Raw genomic sequence first — 26,418 nt, 5'->3', positions numbered from 1 at the left:
TCTGCAAGCTCATTGAGCTTATCTCTTGACGCACGTATTAGTGCTGTTGACTGGAAGCCAGCTGTACATTATTTTTGCCTCGCTCAAGGATCTCTGAGAAGGAACATTGGTCCTGCAATTGTTAGCCTTTGCTTTATCTTCATTCTTGTTTTTCCAGGTGCAGCGAGGCCTTGGGAAACAGCCTGCTTAGCCCAGAGGTGAAGGAGAGGGTTTCATTCATTCATTCATTCAGCAAATATTTATGGAGCACAAATGACAGGCTGGCATAGAGGCATATATCATTCCTTCCCAACGGGAGCTCACGTCTTCTTGAGATGACACTGCAATACACATGAAGTTCTAACTTGGCACTCTGTGTGAAAGGGAGTTGTTGCCTGGCTTATAGGAATGAGCATGATTTTGGAGGGAGCCTCGCTCGTGTTGAATGCTGGCTCTGCCACTAACTGGGTGTGGGACCTTGGGTGGTTTGCTTAACCTCTTAAAGACTCAGTTTCCTCATCTGTAAAATGGAGTGATGACCTGTTCTTCCCAGAATTGTTATTTTCTATTGCTCTTGGGCACCCACTTGGTTTGGATGGGTGGGTGGAGGTGGAGGGGTCAGGTCCCTCAACTTGCCACTGATGGGATCTTACTTTCTTCAGGCCTTGGGATCTCGGTGTGAAATAGCTGTCTGTGGGATAGATGCTCAGTTTTCCAGCCTCTTCCCTTGCTATCCTCTCCAAGCAGTGTCTAGGGCTGATGCAGTTGTTCTCAACCTGCAGAGTTTGTCTTCAGGGGACATTTGGTGTCCGGAGGTGTTTTTGATGATCACTACTGAAGAGGGGAGAGGAGTGCTACTGGCTTCTGGTGGGTAGGGGGCAGGGATGCTGCTAAATATTCTGCAATGTGCAGGCAGCCTCCATCCATGAAGAATTATCTGGTCCAAACATCAATAGTGCTGAGGTGACCACAGAGTAGGAGATCTCATGACGGGGATCTTCTTAGCTGCAGTTCATGGAGCTGGTGCAGCTTCTCTCTCCTGTTTACCTGGCTTTCCACCTTAGCTCTCCCTGGCAGTGCAGATCTTTCTGAATTTCAGCTTTGCCTTTTAACTGACCGGTCTGGTAGAGTCGCCTCATCCCTTAGCACCTTATCTCCTGGACTCTGTACTCCCCTTTGCTCCATAGGAACCAATGTTGTTGAGGGACACTTACTCAGGACTCTTCCCTACCTGACTTACACTGTGCCTACCCTGTATTGGCAGGGTGACACCCAGGACTGGGAGTCACCTCCTGCAGTTCCCAATGAAGAAGAGAGTATCAAGACCCCTCATCTTCCAGCCCTCCCCTAATCCAGTTGAAGCCTGGCTCCACCCCGTACCAGGATTCCCAACCAGAGGTGGATGAGGGGGTAGGATTCAGGGTCCAACTGTCTGCTCCTGTCCATCAGCCCATCTTTCATCGGCTCCATCCTCTTCCTCTTGGACCCGGGAGACTTGCTTTGACTGCCTCTCCTGCCTGGCTCGTATTCTTGTCCGTCCAGAATGGCATTTCTTCTCCCTCTTCCCTGGAGCTATGGAATGTGTGCAGAGAATGTGACTAGGGCGTGGGATGAAAAAACACACCGCTCATAGTTTCCAAATATTATTCCTGTTGCAGTCTACGTGGCATATATTCTCCCAGGCTTCCTAGCACAGGCGAGACCATGAGACTGTGGAGTGCCTTTGGTGAGTTATTGTTTCTCTCACTCTGGGAAGAGCAAAGGAAGTGATAGAGAGATAGGATGGCAGCTTCTCAACTGATGTCTGCGAACGTATCATTCCTCAGTTTCTCCAGGAAACTCATTCTTCACTTCCCTGAGTTAGGGTGGTGCCCCTGATGACGTCATGTGGCCCTTTCTGAGACTCTGAGCAGCAGCAGGTCAGGTCAGCACCTGTGCACTGTTTGCCTGGTTTATCTTGTTTTCTATGGGAAAAGTTGCAGCTGTTAACTCTTAATAAAGAGTTAACAGCAGTCACCTCATGACGGGTTGAGACTTTGGCCATGTGTTTTATTTAATAACAGTGCTCTACTCTGCTTCTGCCAAGCTATCTTCGGGAAACGTGTCTCAAGCATTGTGCTAATCTTACTGTGAACTCTTGAAATCTTAAAATAAGAAAAGATATACACATATATATCTCTTAAGAAAACATTATTTCATTACATTATAATTTCTGATTTCAGTAATTATGATTTGGCAAATTTATTTTTATCTTGCAAGTGGCAAAATGCAATTAAATGATATCAAGTGTAAAAGAGAAATAATGATGTTTTCCTTCCATAAATCATTTGGAAAAAAACCGTAGGACTTTTAATGGTTTTTGTAATTTAAACCTGTTTATACTACTTTATCTTTATGAAGGTGTTTTTTAAAAAGCATAAATTTATTTTACTATAAATTATAATTCTGTAAACATCAGAAATCTAAACTTGTGAACTTCTGTTCATGTTTATATGTCAACATACTTAAGTGCCAGCATATGTTCTGTGATCAATAAGACACAATTTATATGCATTATTTTGAAGTGTCCTTGACTGGAAATGTTGGTTGGCAATATTCAAATTATGGCTGAATATGAACGATGATAATCAATAAGAAGAGTACCATCAACATGGCTACGGTGGCAAGCTCTGTTTCATCAGGGGAAGTAAAGCAGCTATTGATTTGAATTAAGTAGATAAACCTAACCACAATTTTAAGTAGACTGGTGGGTCCAATTGAGAATTTTATGATGCTAAAATTAACCCTTGTATTGCTAGGGGCATGTAATTGCTGCAAGCAGTCTTGCGTGATTTTGCATAAAGTTTGCCCCTAGAGTAAATTTAGACCTGGTGAAATAGCTGAAATATTTCATTTGCCTTTGGAGTTAACAAATAAAATATACCATACTTTTCCTCTGATATCTAGTAATGTCAATCAAGAAGATAAACCAATGCAATTTATTAAATATCTTGAATTTAGGTTGCGTTTTAATCTTAGGTCAATGATTTCCATCTCTGACTGCTATTACCTGGAGAACTTACAAAACAAAACTAAGCAGCAGACCAATTGAATCAGTCTCTCTGGGTCCTGGGCATGGATATTTTAAAGAAATAAACAGATGATTTTGATGCGCATCGGGGATTAGAACTTCTGACAAATAATCTTGTTAAGGAAAGCTTTAAGTAGTTCAACTAGTTTGCAATCCAATTAGTTTTTATTATAGTTTAATTTTAGCTAAAGTACAGGTAGTCTTTTTTTTTTTTTAAAGCAATCTGTGTAAGATCAAAGGAGGGTGTAACTTAGATATCCTCAGGGTGTCTATGGCATTCACAACAATAGGTGAGCCTCATGATGGTCACCTGGAAATATTTGAGTTGATCAATCCATCAAGATGGTGAGGATCTGTGTTCTCAGTGAGCCCTTTCCTCCTCGTGAGGTTGGAGTCGCTTCTGAGGTATTCCCTGAAAGAGCTAAAAGACTGTGAGTATGAGAAATCAGGTTTTGTATCTCAGTCCTGCCATTTCCTTGTCCTGCCCCAGGGCTGTGGTCTGTAGATCCCCAGCATCACCAGGTGCATGGTAGCAATTCTGAGTGTCGGGCCCTACCCAGAACCATGAACCCCACTCTGCTTTGTAAATCCCGTCTGCTTCCTCGCAGGGTGTTTGGGAGGATCAAGTACATGATATAAAAATCTTTGTGTTTTTTATTGTAGCAAAACACACATAAAATTTTACCATTTTAACCATTTTTAAGTGTGCGGTGGCATTATTCACGTTGTGCAGCCATCACTACCATCCAGCTCCAGAACTTTTTCTTTTTCTTTTTTTTTTTTTTTTTTTTTGAGACAGAGTCTTGCACGGTCGCCAGACTGGAGTGCAGTGGCGCGATCTCAGCTCACTACAACCTCTGCCTCCCTGGTTCAAGCAATTCTCCTGCCTCAGCCTCCTGACTAGCTGGGACTACAGGCAGGTACCACCACGCCCAGCTAATTTTTGTATTTTCAGTAGAGATGGGGTTTCACCATATTGGCCAGGATGGTCTCAATCTCTTGACTTCGTGATCCACCTGCCTCAGCCTCCCAAAGTGCTGGGATTACAGACGTGAACCACCATGCCCAGCCCAGAACTTTTTATCTTCCCAAACTGAAGCTGTGTGCCATGGAACATGAACTTTAAATTCCCTTTTCCCCTCAGCACCTTGCAACTACTATTCTGCTTGTGAGTTTGACTATTCTAGCTGGCACATCTAATGTGAAATCATATAACATCTGTCCTTTGATGACTGGCTTATTTCACTTAGCATTATGTCTTCAAGGTTTATCCGTGTTGTAGCATGTGCTAGAATTTCATTGCTTTTTAAAGCTGAATAATATTTCAATAAATGTATAGACCACATTTTGTTTATCCATTCATCTTTGACATTTGGGTTATTTCTATATTTTGGTTATTGTGAATAATGCTGCTATGAACACAGGTGTACAAATAACTGAGTCTTTGCTTTCAACTCTAGAAGAGGAATCGCCGAATCGTATGGTAATTCAATGTTTAATTTTTTGAGGAATTGCCAAAATATCTTCCACAGCAGCTGTACCTTGTACATTCCCACCAGCAAATGCCCAAGGGTTTCAATTTCTCCCTATTCTCACCCACACTTACTTACTTTCTTTCTTTCTTTTTTTAAATCATAGCCATCCTAATGTGTGTGTAGGGGTATCTCATTGTGGCTTTGATTTTTCATTTATCTAATGATTAGTGATATTGAGCATCTTTACATGTGTAAAGTTTTTTTTTTATTTTTTTTTTATTTTGAGACAGTCTTGCTCTGTCACCCAGGCTGGAGTGCAGTGGCACGATCTCGGCTTACTGCAAGCTCCACCCCTCCAGTTTCATGCCATTCTCCTGCCTCAGCCTCCCGAGTAGCTGGGACTACAGGTGCCCGCCACCACACCGGGCTAATTTTTTGCATTTTAGGTAGAGACGGGATTTCACCGTGTTAGTCAGGATGGTCTGGATCTCCTGACCTCGTGATCCACCTGCCTTGGCCTCCCAAAGTGCTGGAATTACAGGCGTAAGCCATTGCACCTGGCCTACATGTGTAAAGTATTTTTTAGTGCCATATATTCTGTTGCAATTTTGAGATTATTATACTGAATTTTGAAAGCACTCACTGCTTGTTTAAGAAATCTTATAGATGTCCATCAGCTGTTTTAGGAGTAAATTAGCCAGATTTTCTTCTGGAGCATAAGTGAGCTATAAATATTATCTGAGACTTGAATTACACAGTCCAAAAATATTAGAGTGTTTGCCTCAGTTTCCTCATCCATAAAATGGAGGAAATAATCCTACCTCATAATTTTGAGGAGGAAGTGAGATAATACATGAAAAGTGCTTAATGAGTATGCAAGAAGTGTCAACTGTACGAGGTGGCAGGAAAGGGTCATCACGTGATGGTTCTGAGAAGAGGAGGGACCTGAGCTGGCTAATGCAGAACGTACCCGATGGGGAGGGGCAGGGGAAAGAAAAGGGAGTATTTGGAGACCAGGAAGCCGGTCAGTGCAGTCATGAGTTGTTCATGGAGTGTTTGGTGAGCTTGTTCATGGTAGTGAAAGGCATTGAAAGATAAGGCAGGGAGGGTGGGCTGGGACCAGGTGGTAGGGGCACAGAGGAGTTTGCCAAGAAGTGTGCCCTTTTGAAGGGAACCACTGAAGGTTATGTGTTGGGAGTGAGATGATCAAAGCCAGCCTGCGTTTATTGTTCTTCCAGGCAGCCATGACCCTCGAGCCATAACAGTTGCATTCTATACCCAAGGCTTTGATCTTGACCATTGCCGCTGTTTATCTTTTGGGGAGTACCTTAGATATTTATAAAGTGCCATGTAATCAGTTTCATTAGTCCAGAGATAAGATTAATTAGATGTTTAAGGCAAGTCAGGACTGGACTCGGCTTTGAAAAACTCAGGCATTAAAGGAAGGCTCAAATGGTGAGTCTCTCTGCAAATCTGTGAACTTGTGACTTCCTCAGTGATATTTTTAGTATGTAGAACACCATACCAAGAGTTCCTCCAACTGGACAAACCTGGTTCCTGTCTTCAAGAAGCTTACAGTCTCATCAAGGAGGGGGGGAGTGCTGCTTTAATACAAAATGGAGTGCAGACATATCTTGTTTTGTTGCACTTTGCTTTAATGCACTCCACAGATGTTGCACTTTCTACAAATTGAAGTAACACAAATTTGTGGCAACTCTGTGTTCAGCAAGTCTGTCTATGCTATTTTCCAACAGCATGTGCTCACCTCATGTCTGTGTCACATTTTGATAATTCTCACATTATTTCAAACTTTTTCCTCATTACTATATCTGTTACAATACTGTTGGTGATCAATTATCTTTGATATTGTTATTTTAATTGCTTTGGGGCACCATGAACTGCACCCATATAAGACAGTGAACTTAATTGATAAATGATGTGTGTATCTGACTGCTTCAGGCATCGGCCACTCCCCTATCTCTCTCCCTTTCCTAGGGCCTCCCTACTTCTTGAGACACAACAATATTGAAATTTGGCCAATTAATAACCCTACAATGGCCTTTAAGTGTTCAAATGAAAAGAAGGTTGCACATATCTCACTTTAAATCAAAAGCCAGAAATAATTAAACTTAGTGAGAAAAACATGTTGAAAACTGACATAGGCCAAAAGCTAGGCCTCTTGTACCTGTTAGCCAAGTTGTGAATGTGAAGGAAAAGTTATTGAAGAAAATTAAAAGTGATGTAGTGCTATTCTAGTGAACATACGAATGATAAGAAAGTCTTGTTGCAGGCCAGGTGCGGTGGCTCACGCCTGTAATCCCAGCACGTTGGGAGGCCGAGGCGGGTGGATCACGAGGTCAGGAGATCTAGACCATCCTGGCTAACACGGTGAAACCCCATCTCTACTAAAAATACAAACAGTTAGTCGGGCATGGTGGCGGGCACCTGTAGTCCCAGCTACTCGGGAGGCTGAGGCAGGAGAATGGCGTGAACCCGGGAGGCAGAGCTTGCAGTGAGCCGAGATTTCGCCTCTGCACTCCAGCCTGGGCGACAGAGCGAGACTCCATCTCAAAAAAAAAAAGGAAAGGCTTATTGCTAATTCGGATAAAGTCTGAGTGGTCTGGATAGAAGATTAAACCAGCTACAACACTCCCTTAAAGCCAGACCCTAATTTAGAGCAAGGCCCTAACTTTCTCCAATTCTGTGAAGGCTGAGAGAGGTGAGGAAGTTGCAGAAGAAAAGTTGGAAGCTAGCAGAGACTGGTTCATGAGATTTAAGGAAAAAAGCCATCTCCATAACATGAAAGTACAAAGCAAAACAGCAAGCGCTGGTGTAGAAGCTGCAGCAAGTTCTGAAGAGCTATCTACAACCATTGGTGAAGGTGGCTACACCAAACAGCAGATTTTCCATATAGGTAAAACAGCCTTCTATTGGAAGAAGATGCCATCTAGGACTTTTATAGCTGGAGAGAAGTCAATGTCTACCTTTAAAGGACAGGCTGACTCTCTTGTTAGGGTATAATGAAGCTGGTAACTCTAAGTTGAAGCCAGTGCTCACCATTCTGAAAATCTTAGAGGCCTTAAGAATTATTAATATACTCTGCTTGTGCTCTAAATGGAACAACAAATCCTGGATGATAGCATATCTGTTTACAGCATGGTTTACTGAATATTTTAAGCCCACTTGTAAGACATACTGCTCAGAAAAAAAGATTCTTTTCAAAATATTACTGCTCATTGAAAAGGCACCTGGTTACCCAATGGCTCTGATGGAGACACAGAAGGAAATTCATGTTGTTTAAATGCCTGCTAACACAGTGTCCATTCTGCAGCCCATGGATCGAGGAGTAGTGTCAACTTGCAAGCCTTCTTGTTTAGTAATACATTTCATAAGGCCACAGATAGTGATTCCTCTGATGGATCTGGTCAAAGTAAATTGAAAACCTTCTGGAAATGATTTGCCATTCCAGATGCCATTAAGACCATTGATGACACATAGGAGGAGGTCAGAATATCAACATTAACAGGAGCTTGGAAGAAGTTGATTCCAACCCTCATGGATGACTTTGAGGGGTTCAAGACTTCAGTGGAAGACGTCACACAGATGTGGTAGGAATAGCAAGAGAACTAGAATTAGAAATGGAACCTGAAGGTATGACTAAATTGCTGCAATCTTATGATAAAACGTGAATGAATGGGAAGTGGTTTCTTATGGATGGGTAAAGAAAGTGCTTTCTTGGGGGAGAAACTATTCTTGGTGTAGATGCTGTGAACACTGTTGAAATAACAACAAAGGATTTAGAATGTTACATAAACTTAGTTGGCAAAGCAGTGGCAGAGTTTGAGAGGATTGATTCCAATTTTGAAAAAAGTTCTGTAGGTAAAATGCTAACATCGATAACAGCATCACATGCTACAGAGAAATCTTTTGTGAAAGGAAGAGTCAATAGATGCAACAAAGTTCATTGTCTTATTTTAGGAAAATTTCACAGCTACCCCAAGCTTGAGTAACCACCACTCCAATCAGGCAGTAACCATCCATATTGAGGCAAGATTCTCCACAGAAAAACATTTTGACTTACTGAAGGCTCAAATGATCATAACAGTTTTTAGCAAAACAGTATTTTTTTCAACCTCTGGGAGCACAGAACAAAATGTATTTTTAAAATTAAGGTATGCACATTATTTTTAAGATAATGCTATTATGCACTTAATAGACTCTAGTATAGTATAAATATAACTTTTATATGCACTGGGAAACCAAATTATTCATGCGACTCACTTTATTGCAGTGGTCTGTAACCAGATCTGCAATATCTCTTATCATATGTTCAAATACATACTATACACTACTTATGAAAAGTGCTGGGATTGAAAGTAGGGGGTGGTTTGAGACGGGCCTGGAACCATCTTTTATCCTGCTATATTTTAGCAGAATTGGCAAAGAACGATTGTGTTTATAACAATCTGTCTAATCTTCTTGTGTCTTTAATGGAAATAATATACAAATTGCTAGCAAATTTCTGTTACTTAAAGATGAGCTTTCTAGTTCTCTCAAACTAAATGAGAGAATAATAAACAAACATGTAAGGTATTTACATTTACATTTAGGAGAGCACTCATTAAAGTTAAAGGTTGTCTTGAGGAATGACTATTAATGGCTCTTCATAAATGAAAATGCCATCGAGTTTCTAAATGTATGTTTGAATTTTTTTTTTTTTTTTTTTTTTTTGAGACAGAGTCTCGCTCTGTAGCCCAGGCTGGAGTGCAGTGGCCGGATCTCAGCTCACTGCAAGCTCCGCCTCCCGGGTTTACACCATTCTCCTGCCTCAGCCTGCCAAGTAGCTGGGACTACAGGCGCCCGCCAACTCGCCCGGCTAGTTTTTTGTATTTTTTAGTAGAGACGGGGTTTCGCCGTGTTAGCTAGGTTGGTCTCGATCTCCTGACCTCGCGATCCACCCGTCTTGGCCTCCCAAAGTGCTGGGATTACAGGCTTGAGCCACCGCGCCCGGCCTGAATTTTATAAATTGTACTTTTCTCACCAAGAAACCTGGTTCAGCCTATATTTTATATAATTCTATAAATAAGGTGTTTGAAATGGTCACATGAACCAAATAAATGGATTTTAAATCAAAGTGCCATTAGGATGATTAACATACTTGTTAACTTATCTTCATTGCCTTGGAATTCTGAAGTCTTCAGTTTTATAGACGAATCCGTAACAGCTATGCGCATGATGAAGGACCTCCACAGGAGTGATTAATTCAAAGATCATTTCTATAAAAAGTACTTTTGGGGTATAAAACTTATGTACACTCTGGTAGATCTCATTCAGGGTTCAGTTAGAAAAACCTAAACCAGCTGGGCCTGGTGACTCATGCCTGTAATCCTAGTACTTTGGGAGATCAAGTTGGGTGGATCACTTGAGCCCAGGAGTTTGAGACCAGCCTGGGCAATATGGTGAACCCCTGTCTGTACAAAAAATACAAAATATTAGCTGGGCATGGTGGCGTGCGCCTGTAGTCCATGCTACTCAGGAGGCTGAGGTGGGAGGATCACTTCAGTGTGGGTAGGTTGAGGCTGCAGTGGGCCGTGATTGTGCCACTACACTCCACCCTGGGTCACAGAGCGAGACCCTGTTTCAAAAAAAAAAAGAAAAAAAGAGAAAAGAAAAGCAGAAACCATCTTAGATATTTCATGTAGGAAGAAGTTTAACAGAAGGAATTAGAAGTTCATTAAAAAAAAAAAAGTTTAAAAGGCTGAAGGAGCAAAAGTCAGGGGAGGCACCGTGAGCTTTTAGGTTCACTCATACAGTCTTACTATAAGAAACTGCTGCCACCACTGAGATGAGGAAAACAATAGGAAACTGCTGCCCATGGTCACTGCTGGTCATAGCCGTCCTGAAGCACCCAGGCTGATAACTAGGAAGGGAAAACTTAGAAGTTGCTATGAAGCTCACATCTGCTAAAGCTTGAACTTCCGAAACTTGCACAGGGGCGTATCATTGGCAGAATGTATTTACATACGGTTTTAAGAACCGTGAAAGAAATGGAGATGGACATGTAGTAGTTGCCAGACTTCCAGTCCTGGGTTGTAGGAAAAAGTATTGAAAGAGGTAGGGGGTGATTGTGGTGGCCAAAAATAACAGCCAGCAATAAAAAAAAAGAAGCACAGAATAATATTCTCATTTTACAGATGAGGAAACTGAGGCATGGGATGCAAGTAATTTGCCCAAAGTCACATAGTATAAGATTCAAAACCAGGTCTACCTGATTTCAGAACTAGAGTTTTTTTAACCCTTAATTATACTGGGGGCTATCTGTTACAGGGCAGATAGCCCAAATAGCTAATTTGCTTCCTTGGCTTTGACCAACTCTCATAAGCTCACATTCTACTAGACTATATAATTTAAAACAGAACTGTTAAAAAAGGATTATTTTGACAACTTCTTTTTTGGTTTGGTATTTCCAAATTTGCTAACCTTTTCAAGTCCTTCCAGAAAATGTGATGTGGTTAGCTCTCGCAATTATGGTAAACTTCCTAGATAAGAAGTCTTGGTTTGATGATATTTTAGGGAGTAGGTGAAGGATATTTGTGCCAGAACTCCTAAGTCCAGGCTTTAAGCCAAATTATATCACAGATAATATCTATGACATCTCTAAAACATGCCCAATTTTTCTTCTCTATTTTACTCTTTGAGTGCTGATATGGTTTGGCTGTGTCCCCGCCAAATCTCATCTTGAACTGTAGTTCCCATAATTCCCACATGTTGTGGGAGGGTCCCGGTGGGAGATAATTGAATCATGGAGGTGGTTATTTCCAGGCTGTTCTCATGATAGTGAGTGAGTTCTCACGAGATCTGATGATTTTATAAGGGACTTTTCCCCCTTTTGCTCGGCACTTCTTGCAGCCACCATGTGAAGAAGGAAGTGTTTTCTTCTCCTTCTGCCATGATTGTAAGTTTCCTGAGGCTTCCCCAGCTCTACAGAACTGTGAGTCAATTAAACCTCTTTCCTTTATAAATTATCCAGGCTTGGATATGTCCTTATTAGCGATGTGAGAATGGACTAATATCAGTGCCTTATCTATCTTGGCTGAAATAAAGTTATAAGCAAAGGAACAAAGTTGACATTTACTGATTATGATCCCCCTGCCCCCTGCAAAGCCAATATGCTAAGTAGAGATAATGCATATTCAATATAATTGATTTATTCATTCATTAGCAAATACTATTACTATAACCTTGCTGAAGACCAGTGGGGATTCATTTATTCATCCAACCAATATTCCTTGTGCTGTGTACTGGTTATTCTTCACTTAACATCCCACTTCCCCATGTTCACACAGATCCAGTCTCCTCCCTTCTCTTCCCTTTGCTGGCCCCCAGCAGACTGATTCCGGCATTATCGGGGTCTGCTTGCTTGCTGGCTTCCATTTGGGTTTGTTTAATGGGAGGAACCAGCAGGCAACTGAAGGGCAAAAGAAACAGAGGCAGTGTTCCCTCCCTACTCCCCCTGATTTTTGATGGTGGGTGTGGGCCCCCATGACTTCCGCTTTGGCTAGGCAGCCGTGACTCTACAGTCCCCACTCTTGCTGGGTTCCACTGACACTAATTCTTCCCCTTGTCCCTTCAGCCCTAGGGGTGGCAATGGCTTTCCACTCTTGCTGGTCCCTGGACACCTCACCATCCCTTGTGTATCCCAGTAACCTTGCCTTCACTTCTGAAGGGAGCCTCTTCATTACATTTCCTTCATTTAATCCATCTGGGGTATCTGACTCTCCTAAAAGACCATCAGAATACTCAGCTGATCAAACAAAGCTGAGTTTATTATTTACTATAATAAGGGAAGTATCACCTTGGTGGAGATTTAGTAGTGTCTCAGAAGAAAAATAGTCATCGAGTTTTGGGGCCTGAGTTCAAGTGGTTTAATTTTAATAGGAATCTGATTAGAATTAGGTAAAGTTTATGATAAAATTGTTTAGAGTTGATGGATGCAACAAAGAAGAGGGTTGTAACGTGAGTCTTCGTGAATAGCTGTTTGATCGGCAAGTGGATTTGTCCAGGTGAGTGACCTACTGTCTTGGGAAGGGGACTGTTTACCTGTATGAATAACCTATTGTCCTGAGAAGATGGCTGGTTGAGCAATCTATTGTTGATAAATGAGTATTGGAGGTATCTTATTGGTTTACGGCCTTATCTTCCTGAGCCAGAATTTCTTTGAACAAATAGTAAAGTCACATTGATATAGAGGCTGTAATCTTAGTGCTAATAATTAAGCCGTGGGGCTTCAGACACCTGACAGGCAATTTAGTGCCCACTTGTGGTCATTCTTCAGCCTGAGTTGGAGGCTAGACCATTACCATCTGGGAGTGTGAGCATTGCGGATCCCCACTGCTGCTTGAGTTATGATTGTGTATCGGACTTCTGGGGACTGTTATTTCGATCTCTGTAGGTGCCAGGTTTTCAGGTTCTTGTTGATGGATGATCATTTGTTAGCTCACTTGATGAGGCAATGGCTGCAGAACAGCATTAATGATTCTGAAGATCACAAATGTAAATATTGCAACACAAACAAACACTAAGAGAAGGATTATGGTCAGAGCTTATAGTGTATTTCTGTATTAGGAATCAAGAGCACTCAAATTAAACTGAGAGAACAGATCTCATTCCTAGTGTGAATAGTCCTCAGAACCAGATAGGAGGATATTAGCTAAATCACCTAATTTTATGTTATCTTTTTCTTCTGATCTTTTCTAGTAATAGCAAAGAACCCAAAGAGTTCTGCAGGGATGTAAGGACATTCTTCTACTGATGCAGCCCCTGCTCCCCGTCAAGAGCCTGGTGTTAGATCTAAAGTGGCCCTATTTGACAGATGATGGGAGAAAACAGCTTGGAATAAAATGTTATACTGGCTTAAGAGGAAAACAGAAAGGGCTGTGGTTTGGCCTGGAAATAAAAGCTGGATTTGATTAAGAAGCTGTTTTCATTATGGGTGGCTTAAGCATGCCAAAATTAGCAGGGAAATGTTCTTTCTTTTTGCTTCTAATATTTGCTCCTTTAGTCCTAATACTTGTAATCTGCTCCTTGGTGAGACTGTTTCCATATCCACATTTTTAAGGCATTTTATACTCACCTCTTACATGGCCCTTTTAACAGTAATGTGACAGTGTTTAAGTGTAATTATTTGCTTCCTGGTCTGTCTTCCAACTGGACCTGTGAGGTCCTCAAGGGCAGAAAGTGTGTCTTAATCATTGGGTTCCTGCAGCTCTTAGCTCAATGCCTGGCATGTGGGAGGTGCTCAGGAAGGCAGTTAGTAACCACTGCGGTCTTCTATCTCCGTAACCCACTGTTACCTAGGGCTCAAGGGCAGGCTGGGTCCTCAGCCTCTGCCTACCATGGAGAAGGAATTTGTCACTTTTCTTGATTCCCCAAATTAAAAAGTACCAGAGAGAAATGAACATTTTCCCCAAGCTTATTGCTCTTGCTGGTGGTGAGAGTTCCATGCACAGCATTCTCAATGTCACTTCCATGAGGCAGGTCACCTCTCCTAGCATTCCCTCCTCGAAGCAAGTGCACCCCACACTCTGCCGCAGCAGCTGTGCTGGAGAAACCACCTCTCCCGAGGCAGCCTCACCTCCTCCACACCTTCAGCAAACAAAGGCCCTCCTGATTACCAGGGTCTGCCCTCCTGAAAATGAGGCTAAGGGACTGTAAATAACTAATGAGTTTCCCCTTTCACAGTGTTTTTCCCTGTCTCACTTAGATGTCTGAGTGGCCTTTGCTCTGCTCCAATTCCCTTCCCCTTTCTTCTTCTCTTGTTAAATTGCTGCTTACCCTTAGAGACAGTTGCAGGTTATCACATCTCCTTACTGGGACAGTGAAAACAACCAACATTCATGCCCTGCCTACCATGTGCCAGGCACTTTCTCTAAGCACTTGAGATGTATTTTACTCATTAAATCCTCATAACGACCTTATAAAGTAGGTGCTATTTTACAGATAAAAGAACTGAGGCACAGAAAGGCTGCTCCATATCCTCACCAACACTTGACATGGTCAGTCTTTTTTTTTTTTTGATACGGAGTCTCGCTCTGCCACCCAGGCTGGAGTGCAATGGCTGGATCTCAGCTCACTGCAAGTCCCGCCTCCTGGGTTTACGCCATTCTCCTGCCTCAGCCTCCCAAGTAGCTGGGACTACAGGCGCCCGCCACGTCGCCCAGCTAGTTTTTTGTATTTTTTAGTAGAGACGGGGTTTCACCGTGTTAGCCAGGATGGTCTCGATCTCCTGACCTCGTGATCCGCCTGTCTCGGCCTCCCAAAGTGCTGGGATTACAGGCTTGAGCCACCGCGCCCAGCCGACATGGTCAGTCTTTTTAATTGTAGCCATTCTAATAGATGTGTAGTAGTATCTCGTTGTGATTTTTATTTTGTATATCTCTAGTGATTAATGATGTTGAACATCTTTTCATGTGCTTTTTTGCAGATCCTTTATGAAGTGTTCTTGATTTTCTTTGTAAAGGATCTGATCAAATCTTTTGTTCATCTTTTACTGGGTTGTCTTTATTCTTATTGTTGAGTTTGGAGTGTTCTTTATATATTCTGGGTATAAATTCTTTATCTGATAGATTCTGTGCAAATATTTTCTTCCAGTTGGTGGAGTATCTTTTTATTCTTTTAGTAGAAAAGCAAAAGTCTTTAATTTTGATGATGTCCAATCAACCTATTTGTTCTTTTATTGGTTGTGCTTTTGTTGTCCTAAAAAGCCTTTGCCTAACCCAAGACCACAAAAATTTTCTCCTGTTTTATTCTAGAAATTTTATAGGTTTAGGTTTTCTATTAAATCTATGATAAATTTCCAGTTAATTTTTTAATATAGTGCAAGATATAAATCCAAATTCACTCTTATTTTTGCATATGGATAGCCAATTGTTCCAATACCATTTGTTTAAAAGGCCATCCTTTCTCCATAGAATTATCTTTTTGTGCTGGCCGAAATAAATTGTCCATATATGTGTGGATTTATTTCCAGACTCTCTATTTTTTCTCATTGATCTGTCTCTCTTTACGTCAAACACACCATTTTATTTACTGTAGCTTCATAATAATTTGTGCAATCAGGTGAATGTTATCCTTTTAATATTGTTCTGGTTGGACAGGATGGCCCACACCTGTAATCCTAGCACTTCGGAAGTTCAAGACGGGCGGGTTGCTTGAATAATAGCTATTCAAAAATTTTTTTTGTTCTTTTTCACACTTATTTTGGCTAAGTCATTTGCATTTTCATATGAACTTAAAGTCAACTTGTCAGTTCCTACATAAAAAGCTTGCTGGGCCAGGCACGGTGGCTCACACCTGTAATCTCAGCACTTTGGTAGGTTGAGGTGGGTGGATTGCTTGAGCCCAGGAGTTCAAGACCCGCCTAGGCAATATGGCAAAACCCCATCTCTACAAAAAAAATACAAAAATTAGCCAGGCATGATAGTGCATGCCTGTGGCCCCAGCTACTTGGGAGACTGAGGCAGGAGGATTGCCTAAGCCCAGGGAAGTCAAAGTAGCAGTGAGCCATGATCATACCACTGTACTCCAGCCTGGTTGACATAGTAAGACCCTATTTAAAAAAAAAAGAAAGCTTGCTAGGATTTTAATAGCAATTACGCTGAATGTATAGATCAATTTGAGGAATATTGACATACCAACAATATTGATTCTTCTAATCCATTTGCTATTTATTTAGGTTTTTAAAAATTTCTTTCAGACATGTTTTATGGTTTTCAGTGTATGGGTCTTACATGTCTTTTGTCAGATGTATCCTTAAATATTTTATATTTTTATGCTATTGTGAATGGTATTTTTTTCAATTTTAATATCTGATTGTTGCTGGCATATAGATATACAGTAGATTTTTGTATATTGATCTTGTATCCCTTGTATCGTGCAGCCTTGCTAAATTTACTTATTGGTTCTAGCAGGTTTTTTTTTTTTTTTTTTTTTTTTTTTTTGTAGATTACATTGGGTTTTCTATGTAGATGATTATCAGGTCTGTTTAATTTCTTCCATTCTAATCTGGATGAATTTTTCTTTTATTTTCTTTTTTCTTCACCTGATTGCACTGTTCAGAACCTCCATACAGTGTTGAACAGAAGTGAGGAGAGTGAACATAACAGTCTTGTTCTTGATCTTAGAGGGGACACATTCAATTTTTCAGCATTAAGGGTAGTGTTTACATTAAGTAGATAGTTTTTTAATAGATGTCCTTAACAGGCTGAGAAAGTTTCCATCTCGTCCTAGTTTGCTGAGAGCTTTGATGAGGAATGAATGTTAGATTTTGTTAAATGCTTTTCCTGTATCTACTGAGATGATCATATGTTTTTATTTTTAAATTTATTAATCTCATATATTACATTGAATTAATTTTCAATGTTAAGCCAGCCCTGCATTCTCAGGATAAACCCCACTTGGTTAGGATGTATTATCCTTTTAACATATTGTTGGATTAGATTTCAGAATAATGCTGACCTCAGAGAATGAGTTGAGAAGTATTTCTTCCTGTTCAATTCTTTTGGTAGAGTTTGTGTAGAATTGATATTATTTCTTCCTTAAGCATTTGGTGGAATTCACCAACGAAGCCATCTAGGCCTGGAGTTTCCTTTTGGGAAGACTGTAAACTGCAATTGCAGTTTTAAAACTAGATACAGGGCAGCCAGGCATGGTGGTTCATGCCTGTAATCCCAGCACTTTGGGAGGCTGAGGTGGGCAGATCACTTGAGGTCAGGAGCTCAAGATCAGCCTGGCCAACACGGTAAAACCCTGTCTCTACTAAAAATAGAAAAATTAGCTGGGTGTGGTGGCACACACCTGTAATCCCAGCTACTCTGGAGGCTGAGACAGGAGAACCACTTGAACTTGGGAGGTAGAGGTTGCAGTGAGCCAAGATCACACCATTACACTCCAGCCTGAATGACACAGTGAGTGAGATTCCATCTCAAAAAATAAATACATACGTACATAAAATAGATACAGGGAGAATCAAGTTATCTGTTTTTCTTGAGTAAGCTTTTGTAATGTATCTTACAAGGAATTTTCTATTTTATCCAAATTGTTGAGTTTGTAGGCATAAAGTTGCTTTAAATATTCCTTTATTGTTATTTTAATATCATAGAATATATAGATATGCCACCTCTTTCATTCCTGATATTGATCATTTGTGTCTTTTCTTTTATGGTCCTCATCACTTTTGGCCATAGGTTTGCCAGTTTTATTGATTTTCTCGAATAACCAGCTTTTGACTTCACTGATTTTCTCTATAATTTTTCTGGTTTTTTTTTTTTTGACAAATGATTTTTTTTTAGAGGCAGAGATAAAGGACAGAATGAAAAAAATCTTGATGGTTTCCAATAGATTCTGTCCTTGGTTCTGATATATTCTTCTTTTTTGCTTAAACTAATTGTATTAGTCTGTTTTCACGTTGCTATAAAGATACTACCTGAGACTGGGTAATTTGTAAAGAATAGAGGTTTAATTGACTCACAATTCTTCATGGCTGGGGAGGCCTCAGGAAACTTATAATCATGGCCGAAGGCGAAGGGGAAGCAAGCACCGTCTTACACGGTGGCAGGAGAGAGCGAGCTCAGAGGAAACTGCCACTTTTAAACCATCAAATCTTATGAGAACTCCTTCACTATCACCAGAACAGCATGGGGGAAACTGACCCCATGATCCAATCATATCCCACCAGATCCCTCCCTCAACACATGGAGATTACAATTCAAGATGAGATTTGAGTGGGGACACAGAACCAAGCAGTATCACGGATGCTTAATGCATAGCAGATACTCAATACGTGGTGGCCCCCTCTCCTTTAAAAATTTTTTTCTCTATATCAGTACCTTAATTTTTTAGGAACTGGCTTAATATACACAAAATATCCCACTGGCCAGTCCCTATTTACTATTTTGATTGAATAGACTCATGTATTTATTAGCATATTTCTTGTTTCTCCTTTTTTAAAAAACGTTTGAGACAGTCTTGCTCTGTCACCCAGGCTAGAGTGCAATGGCACTATCTTGGTTCACTGCAACCTCTGCTTCCCAGATTCAAGCAATCCTCGTGCCTCAGCTTCCTGAGTAGCTGGGATTAAGGTGTGCGTCTGGCTGATTTTTTTTTTTTTTTTTTTTTTTTAGTATTTAGAGACAGAGTTTTACCATGTTGGCCAGGCTGGTCTCGACCTCCTGAGCTCAAGTGATTCATCCACCTCAGCCTCTCAAAGGGCTGGGATTACAGGTGTGAGCTACTGTGTCAGGCCTATTTCTTGTTTCTCATGGTTATATGATTACCTTGCACTAACCTTGGTGAAGTCATTTACCACCTTGACCTCTTATTTTTCTCTCTCTTTTTTAAAAATTAGAGACAAGGTCTCAATATGTTGCCCAGACTGGACTGGAACTCTTGGGCTCAAGGGATTCTCACCCCTCAGCCTCCCGATTAATTTGAACTACAGGCAAGTGCCACTATGCCCAGATGATTTTTCTTAGTTTTAAGAGATGAATGAGCTAGGAATTTTTTTTTTAGTGTTTCTCAAACTGTGGGTTGTGATCCATTAAGGAACCATGAAATCAATAAGATGGGGCACAGCCAACTTTTGAGAAATGAAATAGAATAACAGCATCAAATCATCTTACGAATAGTAACTGTTATCTTGTGAATGTATTTATGGCAGATCAGGAGAAACAAGTTTACAAAACACTGGATTAGATAATTTCTAATGATCATTCATTCGTTTGATTCTCTAATTCCCATAATGAATATGTTTCACACTCTCATTGCATGGTATAAATTTCTATATATTTCTGAACAATGTTTTGCACTAAAATAAACAAGATAAATAGCCCAGTGATTTGGAAGGTTTGGGTCTTAAGGAATTTGGAATACTTCATCAGACTGACTTTTCTAGGTTTTCACTACAAAACTTCTACTTTAAAATATTTGGTGTGATTGAAAACCTTTAAAACCATTATATATGTGAGCAATTTTATTTTTTAAAATTTCTGTATTTGCAACACATCTTGTTCTTTTGAATTCTCTTCTGATTGTTGTTCATGTGTATTTATACATGTTGCCTGGTTATTCTTTAAAAAAACACGTATTTCTGTTTGAGGTCGAACATTGTCTTACGAAGATTTCTGTGTAGTTAAAGTCAATACAATTTAGGATTGTTGCAGCTATATAGTACTTAATGGTGTTAACATGTAAATAGCTTGATTTAACACAGGACAATAATTTACACTACAGGAACTTTGGAATGACCATCTCTGACAAGGTGAGTGTTTTGCTTGGTCAAGCACTTTGCAAATGTTAAAAGCCAATAATTTATGAAGTTAGACAGTTGAGGGAAATGTTTAGAAGAGCAAGGATTGGCTATCCTACCCTTGGAGCCATGCTAAGTGGTTTCTGTCAAAAAGCTGAGTATCATACTGGGACAAAGGCACTCTCAGGTCCCAGAGGGAGGCTCAGATGAAGGCTGTGGCCAGGAGGATTGAAGTCAAGGGGAGAAAAGTCTGGAGCCACATCATGTCAGAGCTAGGAACAATCTTGAGTATCTCCTAACAGAATTCAACACCCATTTTACAAATTGAGGAGACTGAGGCTCAGGTGCTGACTTTCGCTGTTTACATGACACAAGTTACAAAACTTGGATCTTCTGATGAAACAATCTTAGCTTGATTTGGAAGTTAGGAGGTAAAACCCTGAGGGCACCAGAAATGCAGAAGAGGCAAGAGAATACAGAAGTATGCGGTCTAGAAAGGTCAGACTTAGGTCAGGAAGTGGGCCATTTTTTATGGTCAAAGTGAGAGAGGGAGTTTGAAATACAGAGATCCTTCAACCCGGAAGTTGACGCAGTAGGTGTAAGATAACCACAAGTGAGCTCAGTCCTGGGGCAAAGAGTTTTGGGCCTAGATGACCCCTTATACCGACGGAGCTGGGATCAAGTCATGAGCTCGCCCAAATTTGCAGGGAAGCCTTGGCTGAGGAAGGAAAGGTGAATCCTTCCGCTATGTGGTTCTGACACAGAGATAAAAGCAAAGGAAGTTCTGGATTGATGGGGACCGATGGGGGAACAAATTTCTTCTATTACATTGGACTGCCAGATAAAATACAAGATGCTCCGTTAGATTTGAGTTTCAGCAAGCCATGAATAATGTTTTAGTGTAAGTACGCCCCATGTAATGCTATAATCATAAAATACTATGTAATATATAGTACAATAAATGATAATAAAATAACTAAAACATTATGTGTGGTTTATCTGAAATTCATATTTAACTGGGCATCTAGTTTCTTTAATTCCTAAATCTTACAACTCTACTATTACAGCCAGAGAAATATGATCACTCTGTGGTGGTGTAGGTTCAAAATAAGGATTTTTGGAGCTCTGCAGCTCTCTCTGGCATCTTGACACCCTACATGCTTGCACTCATCAAATATACAAACATTTGCTGGAGTTTCACCTTCCCGGTTGAATAAGTAGGTTGCAGTTTTATAAAGGAATCCATTGCTCAGATGGCTTTGAGGCTGAATGTTCATACTTTTATGCAACTCTGTAAGTTTACAGGAACCGGTTACAGAGCCTGCAGATGGGGAAAAAATTGTTCCCAGTGTGGAAAGGCTACGGGATGATCAAAGGCCTGCAGGACAAACACTTCCTGCCTCCAGCAAGGAGCAGCTGCTGCTCTAGTTATACAGAAAGCTGGCTCAGGGTTCACTGGCACTCAGCTCAATTGATGTAAAAACATGCATTAAAAAGAGAGAGAGAAAGAGAGATAGCGAGAGAGAGAGATGGTAGTTTACTCCAACAGGTATCTATTCTCTATTAATTTACAGATGAGGAAACTGAGGCACAGGCGATGACTTTTCCTGTTTATATAATGCAGTCTACAAAACTTGGATCTTCTGATGACACAACCTTAGCTTCTAACTCTTTTAAGGAGAATTAGTATACAAAAATCTAAACTTTGAAAGTAAGCACAAGAATCCCTGGTCCTACAGGCAAGACGATACCAGCATGCTGCTTGCAGCTTGGTTTGTGGCAGGAAAACAAAGAAAAAGAAAAATATGGAACATCCATCTAAAGGGGCATGGTTAGCAAACCATTATATAGTTATACTATGTAAATATTTGATAACCATGGCTGTTACCAAACAGTGAGATGGAACCATATGTAATGATCTGAGGGATATCTGTTCTACCTTGCTAAGTCAAAGAAAAAATAAAGGATAATGTGTGTAATCTAATTTGTTTTAATAAGAAGAATGAAAACAAGAACTGCAATTCCATCAAAAACTCAGTAAGTGTATGTGTATATCTGTATATATTTTTGTGAGAAGAGTGTAGAAGAATCTGCCTCCAACTGTCAATATTAATCACATGGGGGAAAATAGGAGCTGAGATATTAGGGAGTTGGTAAGATTATTAGCTCTTTTTTGGAGACAGGGTCTTCTTGTTCTGTCACCCAGACTGGAGCACATTGTCAAAATCACGGTTCACTGCAGCCTCAACCTCCCAGGCTCAAGTGATCCTCCCACCTCAACTTCCTGAGTAGCTGAGACCACAGGCACATGCTACTATGCCCAGCTAATTTTTGTATTTTTTTGTAGAGACAAGGTCTTGTTATGTAGTTCAGGCTAGTCTCTAACTCCTGGGCTCAAGTAACCCTCCTGCCTCAGCCTCCCAAAGTGCTGGGATTACAGGTGTGAGCCACTGTATCCAGCTGATTATTAGCTTTTTGTTGGTACCTCTCTGTATTCTTTGGCTTATTTAAATAAGTGTGCATTATTACTACTTATGAATTTAAAAAATCAAATAAAATATAAAAAGTTATATGACATGTAGGTTTAAAAATTTATGGAAGGGCTTTTTAAAACAGTAGACTCCCCACCAAACTCCTTGTTTTTCATTTCACTTCATCCATTTAAAATATAGTTTAATTCACAAAATTTTAGTTGATAAACAATTTTTTTCTAGGACTAGGCTTCTGCACTGTGGTATGCTTATACCTTTTATCTGGAAGCTAACCAGAAATAGGATTTTAGCTTACTGGAGAAAATGCTGGATGATATGAGCATACTGAGATGGGTTAATGGTAACAAAATGAGCTGTCACAGGAATCCCAGTACAAATGCTCAGGCTCAACACTCTGTGAAGTTGCCCAGCAGGAGCTCTGGATGTCTTCCATGCAGTGAAAAGATAGTACATGTTGGCATACATTAGGTTGGTGCAAAAGTAATTGTGGTTTCTGCCATTAAAATTAATGGCAATAACAATGACTTGTAAGCTTTACTTTTAGTGATGGGTCTATTCTCTCTTTGCATCATCCCTTCATTCAGCCAGCATCTGAAAGCCCAGTTTTGAGGTCCCTATTCTCAGTACTAATCAGCATGCTCATTTGTTTTATAGGTTGAGCCTATAAAACAAATTAAGCTTCTGCTCTAGAAAGTTCTATGTTGTTAGATTCAAGAACAAAAAGCCCCGCATGCTTTTTTATGTATGTAAATATTTTATATATCTACGTTAAACATTTACATATTTTTTCTTTGTGTTTTCTACAATCATCACAGATTCTTTGGGAATGAGATGCATACATAAAAATAAATATAAAATGTGTAACAATGTGGCTAATGGGAAAAGGGTGGATGTTTGATATGGTTGATAGGTAAGTAGAATGAATGTTACTACCTTTGTATCTTCTTTAATTGCCAGTGGAACTGAAGTATTGAGTTGGTTTTGGGTAAGAGAGGACTTTCTGCTTCTAATTTATTGCAGATGACTAAATTTTTTAGGCACCCGCCCAGTCCATAAAATTTCAAGGAGAGGATGTCAATACCAAAACTCAACCTACCTAGACAGTTACCGTGAATAAAATGGGATAAAATGTATAAATTGCTCCGAGATCCTTGGAAATGGCTATATCAATCCAAGGAACAATTGCTGTTGCTAATTAGTAGCCCTGTTGGCTTCAAAAACAAAACAAATAAAACAACTGAGGTATATATTAAACAATATTCTATTTTGCATTCATCAAAGGTATTTGTCATTTATGTGAAATTTGACAGGACACATAAGGACTCTGGGCTTCCTCTGGATGAAGTGCCAGGGCTCTAGGGATGAACTTGACCCACTGCAGCCTTTAAATAGTGCAACACAGAGCATCTCATGCTTAGCTTTCCTTCACTGTGGTGGGACTGGACCTGACCTGTTTGATATGCAAAAGTCCCTGTCCCCTGAGTGCCTTTCCACAACCTCCTGGAAGTTGTGCTTCTGGACCAGACCACTTCTCAGCACATCTATATGATTTCTAGAATCAGATTTTGAATCCATGGCTTAAAAAAAGAAAATTCCTTTGACTAAACTTTTGGAGGAAATTGAAATATATACAGCTTTTAAAATGCACTTTACATATGTGAACCCATTTTATGGACATAACAAGATAACACTGGAATGTACTAACTTTGTTTACTCATAAAGTTGCTAGATTTGGTATTTTTGAGACTAAAAGAACTGCAGATGTTTTTGTGAGAATGTGGGCTTTCTTTTAATCGCAAAGTCCAACTAAAAATGTAATTTATTTAATTATTCAATTTTTGCCAAAGTTTATGATCAAGCCTCCTTTTTCTCCTGTGCGATGAGAAAGGGTTTGAGCAGGGACAGGTCTCCCTGGTAGAGGGGCTGCCTGGGGTGGTTGTGTCATTCTGAAACAAGCCCCGCCTTCCTGTGGCTGTGTGTGCTCCCTCGCTCTTTTGTTCACTGCACTCTATTCCATTCTGTACTCTTAGTGGTAGAAGAGAGGGGTGGTAAACCCATTAACAAAACCACCTTACTATTAGCTGAACATGCACATGCATGAAATCCAGAAGAAAGAACAAAACAGCTCTTTACACCAGTTCATATCTGTTCCAACCCATAAGGGTCTATGAGGCAAAGAACTGGGAGGGTCGTCTTTGCTCTGTTTAACTCACACCAGCTCCTGAGTAGAATTGGATAGAATACAGGACATCCAGTTACCTTTGAATTTCAGACAAACAACGAATGCATGCAGTATTTGGGGCATATACTTATACTTAGCCAGCATTGCATGCATTCATTATTTATCCCAAATTCAAATATAACTGGGTGCACTGTGTTTTTCTGTGTAAAATGGCAACCCTGCTCTGGGGTCTTCATTCTGGACTCCTGGGGCAACCCCACATCTCTTCATTTACTCACTCATTCCTTCAACAAAACATTTATGGAGCATTTACTCCTGTGCCAGGCTCTGTTCTAGGCTCTGTGGATACAGTCTCAAACAAGATAGGCACAGTCTCTGCGCTGTGCTAGAACTTTCAGTCTTGTTGAAAAACAGACTTAAAAAAAAAGGTAAGAAGAATGGGCAAGATAACTTCAAATAGCTATGAGTGGTATAAAGGTGAAGAAGAATGAGGCTGGCCCAGGGCGATCAGAAAAGGCTGCCTGGAGGCAGTTACACTGAGCTAACTTGAGGAATGTGAAGGAGACAGTCATGGCAGGAGCTGCAGGGAGAGCATTCCAGGCAGAGAGAACAGGAAGCTCGAAGGCCTTAGGGCAAGAATGTGATTAGCTGTGCAAAGAACAGAAAGAAGGCCAGTGTGACTGTATGAGTGAGCTAGCGGGCAAGTGGAAATATCTAAGGTCAGGGAAGAACTTGGGGTCAGATCACATAGGCATTGTTGGTGCTGTGGGAAACCATGATGTGATTTATGGTTCAAAAGACCATTCTGGCTGCTTGTTGAAGAGTGAAATTTCTGGAGAAATGAGTGGAAGTCAGGAAACCATTTAGGAGGCAAGGACCCTAAAATGGGTGATGGGGGTGCATTGGACAGGGTGGAGGGAGGAGGTGATGGGTTGAAAAGCACACAGGTCTGGCTGGTGGGTACGATGTGGTGGTGGGTGAGGCACACAGAAGATCCAGGTTGATGCCCCCACTGCCTCTGTAGGGGAAACATTTCTTTTCACTCTTTTTTTTGAGACGGAGTTTCATTCTTATCCAGGCTGGAGTGCAATGGCATGATCTTGGCTCACTGCAACCTCCACCTCCCAGGTTCAAACGATTCTCCTGCCTCAGCCTCCCAAGTAGCTGGGATTACAGGTGTCCACCACCATACCCAGCTAATTTTTTGTATTTTTAGTAGAGACAGGGTTTCACCATGTTCACCAGGCTGGTCTCGAACTCCTGACCTCAGGTGATCCACCCGCCTCGGCCTCTCAAAGTGCTGGGATTATAGGCGTGAGCCACTGCGCCCGGCCTTCACTCTTTGTCTCTTCTTCTCCCCCTCCCTATTGATCCTGCCATCCTCCTTTCATCACTGGCCACCCCTGCCTCAAATGTGCCGGCCCTGTCCAACTCACCTGGGCCAGGTTTTCAGTGCTTAAGTCCCAGACCTGCTTTTGGTGGCTGGTTGGGGCTGGGACTCAGGGAGAAGGGACTGTGGAATGTAAGGCCAGGGGAGGAGAGGGGAGAGAGAATCCTCCCTGACAGCTGACCTCCGCCCAACCTTTTCTTTTTTGAGATGGGGTCTCTCTCTGTCACCCAGGCTACAACTTCTGCCTCCCAGGTTCAAGGGATCCTCCCACCTCAGCCTCCCAAATAGCTGGGACTACAGGTGTCTACCACCATGCCCAGCTAATTTTTTTTTTTGTATTTTTAGTAGAGATGGGGATTCACCATGTTGCCCCGGCTGGTCTCAGACTCCTTGGCTCAAGCAATCCAACTGCCTTGGCTTCCCAAAGTGCTGGGATTACAGGCATGAGCCACCGGGTCCGGGGCCATCTTTGGATATCATTCTAAATGTGTTGGGTCTTTCTCCCCTTCAGCCATTCTAACCTCAG

This window comes from Trachypithecus francoisi, unplaced genomic scaffold, assembly GCF_009764315.1.
Source record: "Trachypithecus francoisi isolate TF-2019V2 unplaced genomic scaffold, Tfra_2.0 Lachesis_group4, whole genome shotgun sequence".
Classification (NCBI taxonomy): Eukaryota; Metazoa; Chordata; class Mammalia; order Primates; family Cercopithecidae; genus Trachypithecus; species Trachypithecus francoisi.
This window is presented reverse-complemented; position numbering follows the sequence as displayed.